The sequence below is a fragment of the Choristoneura fumiferana genome, chromosome 7 (genome assembly GCF_025370935.1).
Source record: "Choristoneura fumiferana chromosome 7, NRCan_CFum_1, whole genome shotgun sequence".
In the NCBI taxonomy this organism is placed as follows: Eukaryota; Metazoa; Arthropoda; class Insecta; order Lepidoptera; family Tortricidae; genus Choristoneura; species Choristoneura fumiferana.
In genome coordinates, this window is record NC_133478.1 from 241948 (window position 1) to 254526 (window position 12579).

Consider the following 12579-nt stretch of genomic DNA (forward strand, 5'->3'; position numbering starts at 1 on the left):
ACGTTCCGTCAAATACGCACGCGTACTCTTTCAAAAGGTCATCGAGTTGAGGAAGCATGTTCTCTTTGACCATGTTGATTTCTGCCAGGTTTAGTTTTATTGAACGTATCCACGCTCGACCAAAAATAGGGTCTACGTTTTGTTTGATTATGTACAGCTTACCGTTAAATGTTTGGTTCTTATATTTACAGGTGACATAAGCAACACCAAGAGGTTTAATAATTTCTCCCGTGTAAGTTCGCATTGTGACATCGGTTTTGAATATTTTCTGTCTCGACTGAATTTTCTTGAAGTCTTCGAATGACATTGATGACAGCGCAGCCCCTGTGTCCACCTCCATTTGCGAGCTTTTACCGTCAATGTAAACGTTAATCATATATTTATCCGAATTATTGGATCGGATAATATTGGTGTTCCATGGTGTATCATCATCGATGGTGCCGTCTGTGTACGTTTCTTGTAACGTTGGTGAATTTTCTGTTTCAATTTGGTAGTTAGTCTTCGCTGGTTGTAAACAAACTCGTGCCACGTGTCCTTTACGTTGACATTTGTTGCAGACGTCGTTGATGCATTTGCAGTCGTGTGCGCGGTGATCTGTGCTTCCGCAACGAAAGCATTTGCCTCGTAAGTCTCGTATAGATAGAGGTACCTTATTGTTCGTCGTTCGATTCTTGGACCGGGTATTTACTTGATAGCTGCTTTTGGATGATTGTGTTATGAACTCGCTATCCAATTTTGCTAGTTCTATTGCAGTTGCGGTACGAACTAGGTCGACAAAATTTGTTACGGTTTGCTTCTCTAAAATCTTTGTTTTTATGTCGCTGTCGCGTAGTCCTCGGATAAACTGTAATGTTAAAAAGTTGTTGCAGATAGATTTCTTGCAGTTGTCGCATGTAAATTCACAATCTTGTGCTAAGCGCTTCAGTTCTGATGTGTATGTCATTACAGATTCATCAACTTCTTGCATTCGTGATATAAATTTATGCTGGCACGCCCAAATACTCGGTTTGGGGTCTAAATACTCTGTTAAGGTTTTGATAAGTACCTCGTACTCTAGATCGCGTGGGTCTGAAGGTGAACAGAGGTCGTACGCCTTCTGGAGTAGTTCCGGTGGTAAAGAAGATAATAGCATCAGAGTTTTTGTACGCAGGTCGTTGTAATTATGTAGTTGTATGTACATTTCTAACCGATTTACAAAATTTTTAAACGTTTCTTTTGCTTGGAAAGGTTGGAAATTAATTCTGGGTGAGCTTGAGGTTGAGGCGGTCGCGTCGGGCGCGCCTTCGCTGCGCGGAGTGGCGAACAGCGTCGACGGCGCCGCGGCGGGTGGCGCGGGGCGTAGTGCTTGTAGTTTCAGTTTCAGTTGTAAAATTTGTTCTTGTGTATTGTACCTCTGTTCGATTTCAGCTTCGAATTCCGTTTCGTTTTGACATTCGATGTCTGACTGTACCTGATCGAATTTCTTTTCATAATTTTCTAAGTTTGCGAGTCTTATGTTGGCTTCGTATTCAGTAAAATTTCCGTCAATTTGTATAAGTTGGTTTTCCAGCTTCGTCAACTGGCCGCGTATCGATGCACGTGTTCTGTGTAGTCGTGTGAGTTCGTCCATCGTCGCCAATTTGTAGTATATTCATTAAAACATTGCTTAGATACAAATCAAATCCTGTATTTCAATGGAATGGAAATCAAAATTACATGTCAAACGTCAGACTTGTCAGTCATGCCTAAAGAGGTATATAACAGTTAGGTATGATTTGGTTAATAAACGATAAAAAAATATATACTCAAAGCAGGCGAAGCAATTAATACAGGCAAAAAGGTCTAGTGAAGATACATACCTATCAATATTTTTTTTGAGAATTTAATAAATGAGAGCGAAGTTGAAATTTGAAAGAAAATTTTGATTTTAAATTACGAAGCGGTGTGATGATGTGTGTCAAGTTCCCAATCCGCACTGGGCTCGCGTAAGTAGTATAGATAGTAGGTGGTATTGCTTGCCTTGGTTAATCTCCATATACCTGTGTTTTCTGTACTGCTTAGTATGTGTTGGTGTGCAGTAAACAATTATTGTAATGTTTGGTACTGTATTGTGTTATAGTACCTAGCCCGCTACGATATATTTATATCTAATGGCGCCTGTACTCATAGTATAGCTGAAACGTTGCGATATTTATTCAATGTAAACAATATTACCTACATTAAAGTCGCTGTTACAAAAACAAATATATTGCCAATTTCTAAACAAATTGGTATTCCTTGATCCATTCCAAGATCAAGATTAAAATACATAATTTCTAAAATATCAAACATCTCAGCATTAAAATAACTAAGACCCTTTTCTCAGAAGCAGATAATGCTTAAAGTCTACGATTAGATACTTCTCAACAGGCTTTCAATAATTCAAGAGATGTGACATAAAGAAGCTAGGTAAAGAAGCTCAAAGCTAGACAGCTAAAGTAAACTAGATCTTTATTAAGTTTTAGATACTCGTCGCAGCCGCCAAGAGCGTTTGCACAGCTTTTTAACCCCCGGCGCAAAAAGAGGGGTGTTATAAGTTTGACCGCTATGTGTGTCTGTATGTCTGTCTGTGGCACCGTAGCTTTTAAACGGGTGGACCGATTTGAATGCGGTTTTTTTTTTTTTTTTTATGCGTTTTTCTTTCCATAGAGTGAGAGTTTGTTCATGCAGTTCCTCCACCTCCACACTGTAACAACACACACATCACATGAACCCACACGAACCCAATGAGGGCTATCGCGTATGAATTCGCCGCTAGAGGCGCTAGTGTAGGTAGGTCTCTGAACTTTGTGAATATTTTGCAATGCCTGAAATTAATAAGGGAACTATATTTTCTGTCACTATATTTAGATTTGTCACTAAACTGCGATGCCCTAATTATTATTGGCATATATGCGTTACGGGGCAATGAATGTCTGTGTTTTGAGACAGTTTTGCCTTTGTCCTCCCTTTTTTCCGAACAAAACGGGACTACGAAACACTAGCATGCTCAATATTTTTGTGTGTACGGTTTTATAAGGTATTAAATATGATTTAAATGTAAATTTTGTTTTCAAGCCCGTAATAACAAACTAACCACTATACTTCAGACAGGACCTTTGTCTACAGTGGCGCTATCTGGTGAGCGCGAAAACGGTTGCACTCATTATCACCACCACTACGTTTACTACGTTTTGAACTCAACTGGAGTTAATCCGCAGAGCAACACAACCCTTCTCCAACCATATGTTAGACCTACATTAGATATTACTTACGTACATTCCTAACTTCGACTTTATCCTTGATATGAAGTGTTTAAACACGATTTACCGTCACGAAACCTTAGAGGTTTTACTTCGTATTCTCGGTAGCCTGCGACAGCACAAAATATCGCTCCTTTACAATTCGAGTTTTAGATATTTCAGTACAATAACATTCCAATTATTCAGAATTTATTGTTCGACTTCTTGAATAAACCAAGCTATTGTTAGCTATATTTGTATTATACGCGATGTTTGTTGAGCTATCCAATAAAAAGTACTTCTCCTGATGGTAAGAGATCACCACCGCCCATAAAAATCTGCAACACCAGGGTATAGCAGATGCGTTGCCAACCTAGAGGCCTAAGATGGGATACCTCAAGTGCCAGTAATTTCACCGGCTGTCTTACTCTCCACGCCGAAACACAACAGTGCATGCTGCTTCACGGCAGGATTAGCGAGCAAGATGGTGGTAGCAATCCGGGCGGACCTTGCACAAGGTCCTACCACCTGCAACACACAAACACAAACACACACACAAACACTTACTTTTTGGTACCACAAAATGTTATATTATACATTATTATTTTTGCAGGTGGTAGGACCTTGTGCGAGGTCCGCCCGGATTGCTACCACCATCTTGCTCGCTAATCCTGCCGTGAAGCAGCAGTGCTTGCACGGTTGTGTTTCGGCGTGGAGAGTAAGACAGCCGGTGAAATTACTGGCACTTGAGGTATCCCATCTTAGGCCTCTAGGTTGGCAACGCATCTGCAATTCCCTGGTTTGCAGATGTTTATGGGCGGTGGTGATCTCTTACCATCAGGAGACCACTTGCTCGTTTGCCATCCAGTCGTATAAAAAAAAAAAAAATTATGGGCTGGAAACTTAACATAGTTGTAGATACATCACGTTCTATGTATAACTTTGATAATATTTAGAGAGCGAACCCAAAATTCACTTCCCCAAATTTGAGAGGATTTTGCACAGCATTCGCCCTAAGTAAAGGATTTAATAGTAATACCCTTTGCATATTTTGTAACATGTGCATACATTAAGATACCCCTGGGTTTTCTTTGTTCTTGGTCAATATTTAAAAACCATTGGCGTAACGCTCAATTTTTAATAACTAATGGAATGGCCCACAAAATTGGTTCGAATTTGAAGTTACACAGGTATTAAATATTTTTGGCATAGTCAGATTAGCTTTAATGGAAAGCTATATTTACTCTGAACATTTATTTTAGGACAACAAACGTAAAAAAACGAGAGAACCATATTTAAGAACAGGTATTATTAACAGAAGACAGAAGACAGGTATTATTCTCCCAAGAGATGGACGGATGACATCCGGCAGCAAGCCGGCATTAACTGGATGAAGGTGGCAGGGGACAGGCAGACGTGGAAATGTGAGGAGGAGGCCTACGTTCGAAGACGGACGCAACAAGGGCTGCTATAGATAGATAGATTATTAACAGATGCACAGATTTCTTAGCAAACACTTGTCGTTGAAATGAAATGAAATGAAATTGAATTTATTTGCATTAAGCGTGGGATTACATTGATGTCAGTTATTCGTATTATAGAACACACACTTAGCTATTTTAAAGCATGCAAAATTTATCGTCCTTAAACTAAATGTGAAGCTAAAATTACATAAACATGTCAAAGAATTAATAAAAACAATTACAATAATATATATTATTAATTTGAATAAATATTTTCATGTCATAATAAAATATCACATAATCAAGAAAGCAATACCAATTGTTTCCTAGTTATTGTTATGTTCTAAAAAATCCTTTACACTGTAAAAACATTTGTCTCTTAACCATTTTATTAATTCTTTTCTAAATTTTGTTAATGTCGTGATTTGTCTAATTATTAACGGTATCCGATTATATATTTTAATTGACATTGCGTAACAATTTTTGCTATACAGTGCACTTTTTTGTGTTGGCTTGGCTAGTTTTGCAAAATCTCTGGTTTTGTAAAAATCGAAATGGAAATATAATTTAACAGACAAAAGACGTCGAAACAAGAAAAATAAATGAAACGTTTGGTTTTATAAGTTTTGAGATTTATGTTATGTATGCTAGTCTAGTATTTTTTTTTTCTTGAAATACAAGGCTTTGTTGAAAGTTATCTGATTTAGCTTGAAACACTATGTGTCAGCAATAAATTACAAACGTAATATCTCTAAATTCGCTTAAGAAATCAAAGAGCCCAGAGAACAGTTGGCCTGAATACGTTGCCAAAATCATTCAAAAGAACAGTATGTCTTATTTGCTCACAAATCCTACTGCGTAGAATTGTAAATGCTATCTTGCAAAAACTATAAAATTCCCCGGAGTCAAAAGTACCCTAAGACTTTCATTAGATTCATCTTTCATTCATTCAGTTGTTTTTGAAAAATTGTGACAAACATAGAAATTTATAGTTTGTAATACAAATAAATTATTCTACATAACTAGCAATAAAAATGATAACAACCTAGCCTTATCTTTGCCATTACCATAGCGAGATCTAAATCAGCTGCGACAACGTTAATCGTAATCTTTTTCCAAATAAAACTCGATATGAAACTCAACGTCAACGTTTTCCCACCTGGCAAGGTCGAAGGGCCACACAAAACATCGGGTGTAAGCGTGGAGTGTCCGCTAGTCCCTTGCAATAAGTCCGCCTGAACCAGGGTTTTATGTAAATGCGGGGCTCGAGCCGTTGAGAGCGAGGCTTTGTGGAGCCTCAGAAGGGTGCCAAGGTCAGTGGACACTTTTGAAAAAGTAGTTTAGTAAGGAAGGGTTATGTAATGGAAAAATGTGCCTCGTAGTATCCAGTTTTTGGAGGATTGTGGGAAGCAAAGGTGGGTGTAGTAAAATAAGGAATACTAAATTTTCTTACAAAAAATAATAAACAATCAGAAAAAAACCGCTATAGACATCATTGTAATCATCACCATCATTATCAGCCATAGGATGTCCACTGTTGGACATCATCATCATGTTTATTACGTCATACAACAAAATATCATTTTTGAATACGAAAAAAAAGAGAGATGATCCAATTTAGGCTATTACAAGCACTTTATGTCAGAGTCATGTGCTTAGGCATTCCAGATATGGGCTTCTTCAGTTGATAATTATGGGCAAAGTGGCCGGAAGAAGAGCTGTTGGAGGTAGGAAGAAATCGTAGCTTCGCAACATCCAGGAATGGACCGGAACCACAAGAGCCGCGGAGCTTTTGAACCTTGCCAAAGACCGGGAGAAATATGCAGCGCTGAGTGCCAGCCTTCACTTGTTGGAGAGGCACCAGAAGAAGAGAAGAAGAAGCACTTATGTTAAAATAATCTACCACCGGCTAGGAGAAGCCACTGTTGAGAATAATAAAATCCTTTCCACCCGTCATCTTTCGCAAATCGGTGCCAATGTTCCAAAAAATCTTATTAAAATTTCACCCCATTTTTATTTAGGAGTAATACTCGTACAGTGATTTCTATATTTTGTAAAAATTCGCTCATCGCTTATTCCTTCACTAAAGCACTCGACTCAGCTCGACAAAGGCCACAACACGAAACGAAACGCAAGAACTTGCAAAAATTAAACGCTGAACATTTGACACGTGACCGCGCATACCTAAACCAGCAACTCAGCAAACAATGAAATGGAAGTATTTCATTCGAATTGCGTAATCCCAGTTTTTTTTTGTCGTAAATTAAGATTCAATTTTATTTTGGAGTATTTACATTGCTGTGACAAAAGTGCGTTGTGGAATTTTATTATCATTTGTGTTCCTGTGGTAAACCTGTTCAAAAGTAAATAAATAATCACAAATATACTAGTAGATGCCATTTCATTCTAAGAGGAGGCCTGTGCCCAGCAGTGGGATGTATATAGGCTGGGATGATGATGATACTAGTAGAAAAACAGCCGTGGTGGCCTTGTGGTTTGACCTATGGACTATGGACTCACAAGCTCAAGATCGTGGGTTCACAACCAGGCTCGCATCTTAGCTTTTGGAAATTACATTTGAAATCTACCACGAGCTTTGCGGTGAGAGAAAACATCGTCAGGAAACCTGCACGAGCCCCCGAAGCAATTCATTGGTGTGTGTGAAGTTCCCAACCCGCAGTGGGCGCGTGAGAGAACTACGGCCCAAGCCCTCCCATTCTGAAAGTACCTAAACCTCCTCTGTGCCCAGCAGAGGGACGTACTCGTATTTAGGCTGAGATGATGATGATGATGGTGATGATACTAGAAGAGAGAGGTAGAAAACTTTTGTATGTTTGTTGGGTAATTTAATTAGTAAGTGCGCATGCAAGAACACATTCGAATCCAGAATAGTAACATTTCCGATAACGTTCTTTAAAAACTCCATGAGCATATGATGCAAAAAGGAGGCAAAATATAAATGTAGTGAAAAAAAAATTTACACAGGCCAAGTCAAAATCAATCTTATGCCAATTTCATAAAGATTCTGACATGGAAAAACTTTTCTCGATACCACTACATAATATATTGTATATATTATAAATAATATAATAAATGCGAAAGTTTGTAAGTCTGTTTGTTTGTTTGTTACTTCATCACGTCTAAACCGCTCAACCGATTTAGATGAAATTCGGTATACAGATATTTTGAGTCCCGGGGAAGGACATAGGATAGTTTTTATCCCGGAAAATCGCATAGTTCCCGCGGGACAGTAAAAACTGAAATTGAAATTGAACTATAAATCAACTAACAATACTTTTTATTCAAGCCCTGAAAAACCGCTAACAAAGCAAATTAGCAGATATTTTCGCAAAAATAAACAACCACTCAAATTAAAATTATGTAAGAGGTAACGTTTAAAGAGGAAAGCTACTAGTCTGTTTGCTAACTGAAGAGGCTACAGACAATATTTTAACAGCGAGGAAACTGTTTAAAACTTATAAATGGACAAAGTTCGCGAAACGGGGCGGCCGGTCACGCCAAGAAAGAAGGTACAAAGTTGTTGACAATAACGTTATTAAAGAACGAATAGATAAATTAGTACGCACTTTTGAAGTTGGGAATAAGGCTGAAATTAATATCATCATCATTAAAAGGATGTATTTAATCACTTTATCAAATACTGATCAAAACGAATCCAAACAAGACATTTGTGTTATTATTTTTATAGAGTGTACTAGTGTGCTGGATATCCTGGCTGCAGCATCAGCTCATCCTGTTGCCACCATTGCATTGTATGTAGAATCAAATACTGATCATATCGAATCCAAACACGATACATCTGCTTTAGTTTTATCAAGAGTGTACCTACTAGTGTTTTGGATATCCTGGCTGCAGCATCAGGCCGAGAATTCCATAATCTTGCATTGTTAACTTATAACACCCCTCTTTTTGCGTCGGGGGTTAAAAAGAAGCTACTTTAATCATGACATTTTCCGGTTGATCCTATAGTTTCTGCATCCAACTGCTTTCCATCAATGCTTTCGATCATTGGTTTCCCTTGCGGGAGGCTAGGTTTACTCTTCTGGCATAGAGCCACTACTATGCTCACTCCCAACGGCCATCAGTTCTGTGTGTGATGTGCTGTGCATAATACCAACCTTACCTTGGTAAATAATTATATGGTTAAATCCATAATTTTAGTTGTTATCTGTTATAGCGAAAACCTGAATTTCTAATTTATAAAAGGCGCTTTCGATTGGATAAATGAAATACTTATGAAAATCAGATTAAAAATGCATCGATTTTTTGTAAACGGTAAACTTGATTAAAAATACAGATCGAAATAAGTGATTGAAATCAGTGTTATAAATTCGTGGAATTACAATCACCTCATTTTTAAATCAATTCATTCTTATCTCGTATAATACTGAGCCTCGTCATAATGTTCTATTGCTTGCAAAGTTGTTGACTATACAAGGTATCATAAGTTAACACAAAGTTAGAGTTTCAGGCAACAATATCAAGGAATTCAAATTTCAATCTGGTCGCCTAACTATCGCCAAACAAGTTGCGCAACTAGTCAGGCAACTAGACTGCTAACGCGATAGCCGTCCTGCTTTGGCTCAGAGGTCATAGTCCTCGATCAATGCGGCCATAACTCTGATGTCATGTACTCGTTTATTACCTGGGGGAGGCTTGAATGGGATTGGTCAATTAGATATGAGGTATGTCATGTTGGTGGAGATCTAATCGGAAGTCGTTTCGGGAAACAAATGGGTATTGATAAATCATTTTGACGTTATAAAAAGCTTTGAGGAACGAGCTGTTAATTTTTGGACATGCATCTACAACATTAAATAACCTAACCTATAACAAATAGTTGGAAAACCCTCGACTCTGTGACTTCAAAGTTCAATATCTCAAAAACTGAACCGATTTTGATAAAACATGTCTAAGAACCATTGCTAGAAAACCTGTTTTCAATTTAAAAAAAATTACGTTCAAATCAGTCTACCCGTTTAAGAGCTACGGTGCCACAGCCAGACAGTCAGACACACACACAGACATACAGACACATAGACACACTAGCGGTCAAACTTATAACACCCCTCTTTTTGCGTCGGGGGTTAAAAAATAGCACCCCAGATGAAAACAAACAAATTCGTTTCCTTATGGCTCCTAGTAGTAGTATGTTTAAAATACCAGTTAGTTCAGTTAGCTCCTAAGAAAAAGAAAATACTTGTGCCTCAATACGCACATAATAAGTGGCTATCGGGCTAGAGACTGGTAAAAATGCCTGTGAAGCGTAAAACAGTCATTGAAGGCTAGATTCTCTTTATCATTGTGAGAAATACTGACGGGTTAAATCCTGTTGGCGGTATACACATGCAAGACTAGATGCTCCGTTCGAGAACTTATCGGGCCTAATGGACATCCTGTTCCAGAGAACAAATACTTCTCATTACCATTTCAACGAGCTAATTCGAGGAGAAGATGACGGTACAGATAAATTGAAAGTAACCGCCAAATTTTTCCAACACAAATTACCGTATCTTAGTATAGGCACACTTGGCGGTTCCTATTTCATGGCAAGAGATAGATTCACTTCAACCAGTGACAATGGTCTCAATGAAGACTATACATCTTCAGTTGGAGTAACAAATGCCTTGCGTCCGCAGTCACGTCGTCACGTTCCGCGGTGGAACTGAACCAATCCCCTCGGAGCTGGACCGATGCAATATTAAACAGAGCGAGTAACCGCCCGCCGACCATTAGACGAACTAGGTAGTTTCCTTTGCCAAGTTTTGTGACGTTTTTTAGTTTCAAAATTCAACATTTTGATGAGATACCTAACAAGGTAGGTACAGTTTTTACAAAGCTTTCATCCCAGCCTATATACGTCCCACTGCTGGACACAGGCCTCCTCTCAGAACAAGAGGGCTTGGGCCATAGTTCCCACGCGGGCCCAGTGCGGATTGGGAACTTCACACACACCATTGAATTGCTTCGCAGGTTTGTGCAGGTTTCCTCACGATGTTTTCCTTCACCGCAAAGCTCGTGGTAAATTTCAAATGTAATTCCGCACATGAATTTAGAAAAACTCAGAGGTGCGAGCCGGGGTTTGAACCCACGACCCTCTGCTTGAGAGGCGATAGGTCAAACCACTAGGCCACCACGGCTCATGCATCATGCTTTACCTAAAGCTAATGTCTAATGCTAAGGTCATGCCGATTTCATAAAATTTATTGTGTGAGTCGAGAAAAACAAGTAATTACACAAAATAAAGCGGCCAAGTACGAGTCAGACTTGCGCACCGACTGTTCCGTACAAATTTGTAGAAAAAACTAAAATACAGTGTTAGCAGACAGAGCCCCCTTCTGAGCAAAATGTGCCATCATCCAAATATTAGTCTACCACCCAAAAATTGATTTATAATCGTTTGCATGTCATAAAGCAATAATGCCAATAGATGTGTCTGACAACTTGAAAGTTCGACTTTAACGACGTATTCATTTGATAGGACCTTGTTTAAAAATTCATAGACCACTTATTTGGCTGATGTTACGCACGGGGTTGTTTTAGATAGTAGCTTACAGAAAAACAGTTTATTTATATCAAATTTTTAGTTTCAGTTACGGCAATTTGTATGGAAACATCACCTTTTTGAATTACTGTACCTTTTTTATTTAATTGAAGCTTATTTAATGCGTCGTCAGCTTCGGTGGTGCGGGCACGTATCTCGTATGGCGGAGGAAAGGGTGGCTAAGCGCATCTTCTATTCGGAACTGGAGGAGGGTAAACGAAGTCACGGCGGTCAGCTCCTTCGGTTCAAAGATGTGCAGATGCGACATATGAAAAGGTGTCGCATCGAGCCATCGCGATGGGAGGATTTGGCAGCACAGCGGCTTGAGTGGCGCAGGACAGTGCAGAGGCAAGTTCGCGAGTTTGAGGAGCAGCGTAAAGCCGACCTCGATACTAAACGCGACGAGCGTAAGTCTCGGCCACCTGCTGCCATTTGTTATAACTACGTGGATGGTGTGCTTATGCGCCGACAATGCGGACGTACGTTCACAGCTAAGATAGGCTATGTAAGCCATCTTAGAGCGCATGAGCGCCAAATAACTAACTAGGAGTCGAGGTGGTCGCCATGGCCGAAATCGGTCGGATTATCATCATCATCATGCTTTGGACATTGATCGATTCATGTACCATCAGCCAAATATGTACCACCCTAAAGTTGATAATCGTTTGCATATCATACAACAGTAATGCCAATAGACGTGTCTGTCAACTTGAAAGTTCGACTTTAGCGACATATTCATTTGATAGGAATTTGTTTGAAAATTGATAGACCACTTATTTGGCTGATGGTACATAAACTGTTTTCGATCGCATAAAAAATACCCTAAATCACATCAACAGGGGTATCAGTCTCAACCCAACCACTTACTGAATTCCTGATTATTTCAAAACAACTTGGAGAAACTACGGCTTGTAGTCATCATCATCATCATCATCAGCCGGAAGACGTCCAGTGCCGGACAAAGGCCTCCCCCTTAGAAGCCACAATGAACGACAACTCGCCACTTGCATCCACCGGTTTCCCGCTACTCTCACGATGTCGTCAGTCCACTTGGTGGGAGGCCTCTGCCAACGCTTCGTCTTCCTATTCGTGGTCGCCACTCGAGGACTTTTCTCCCCCAACGGTTATCTGTTCTTCGAGCGATGTGGCCTGCCCATTGCCACTTCAATATAGGCTTGTAGAAGTACGGCAATATTTCAAAGTCCTCGAGGCTCAAATATCGTGGGCTAGGTATAATTGCTTCGAGTAAACCGTCCATGACGGCCCGTGCATCGCCCGGCTGGGGCATCAAAATATTTAGAAGGCTGCGACA